Raw genomic sequence first — 1437 nt, 5'->3', positions numbered from 1 at the left:
AGCCGCCCCTCAGAGGGAGGGGAGAGGCGGTGCCAACGGCGGCTTCTCAGCGCTGAGCGGAAGGAGAGGGAACTATGAGTGACTGCTCGTTTCAAGGGGCCGCGGGCGGTTGTAGTCATGGCCAAGAAAACGGCGTTTGAGGGGGCTTTAGTCTGCTAAAGAGGTGCGAGTTCTGCCTGTGCTCTGTGCTTCTCCTGCCCTTAGTCTTTAATAAAATGACAGCATGCTTGTTTCCTAGTGTTTTATGATGATGGGACTTTCGGGAAGGCCGCAGCCATAGCCTCTGTGAAGTGAGTTACAGGAGCCTGACAGAGGCTAAGTGCTGGCCGCAGGAGGAAATGCTCTCCTCAAGTTGTGTGTGCAGAGGAAAAAGTGGCATCATGTGTGGCATGGAACAGTAACTTCTTAAATTAAAGCTTTTTTTCCCCTTTTTTAAACTTTGACAAGGGAACTTTAAGGCTTCTCTCAAGTGTCTGTCAGTGTTAAGAGGAAGGTGTGTTCTTAAGAAGCACATGTAGCAGCTTTCCAATATTTTTCTTGGGTTCTTTAGAAGAAACATTCTAAATTTCTAAGAAAATCCATTCTTTCTGCAATAGCCTAAACCAGTTTAACCTGAGGCTCCCTAAACATTATTGGTAGTTTGGTCTCAAGTATGGCTGTAAGACAACAAGAGGAAAGCTTGGCATCTGGCAGCTGCTTGGAGCTGAGGGCTCTGCTGTGCCTGCTGCTGTGCCTATCTAAGAGCTGCTGCTGGGAGTGCTTGCATTGCTTCCTCTGTGGATTATCTGCTCCAAGGACTGTGGAAGCTGCTTTTCCTGCCAGCCTGCCCTCAGATTAAGGCAGAAGACTTAAGTGCTGCTGGCAGCATGGCACAGTGCTAGGAGGGGCGTACTACAGGCAGGTTCTAGACATAGGAATTTAGGGTCAGTAGCTGGTCAGAAAGCCTCAAATGCATGGAGTGCCAGCAGTGGAGCATGTACATGAACACCATGTTGAAGAAATACCTTCTTTCTCACTGCTCTGTCTTGTCTTGCTGAACTGGTGTCCAAGTAACTATCCAGAGCAGCAGTCCCTCTCTCCACAAAGTCACAGTTACCAGGAGAAGGGTCAAAAGCTGCAGTAGCTTGGCCAGGCACAGGGAAAGTAGAGATTAAAAACAATGCCTATGTTCTGTAATGATACATCGGTGTTCTGCAGCTGAAGATCTAGCATGATCCTCAGGCTGGAGATCTGAATAGTAAATGCAGGCAAATCTTCCTCTTTGTCTGAGACTGCAACTGCCTCACCATGTGCTGTGTTCCCTTACTCCCCCAGCATAAAGGCTTTACTGGGTTGTCACTGAGGAGTCTTCCATATTCAAACAGCAGCAGATCAAAAAGCAGGTGTATTTTCAGTGCTTCTTGATTGGGCTCCCTGCTCTGAGCTTGAAGATGGTTT

This window comes from Melopsittacus undulatus, chromosome 5, assembly GCF_012275295.1.
Source record: "Melopsittacus undulatus isolate bMelUnd1 chromosome 5, bMelUnd1.mat.Z, whole genome shotgun sequence".
NCBI lineage: Eukaryota > Metazoa > Chordata > Aves > Psittaciformes > Psittaculidae > Melopsittacus > Melopsittacus undulatus.
The sequence above is the reverse complement of the archived record's forward strand: the minus strand, read 5'-3'. Positions refer to the sequence as shown.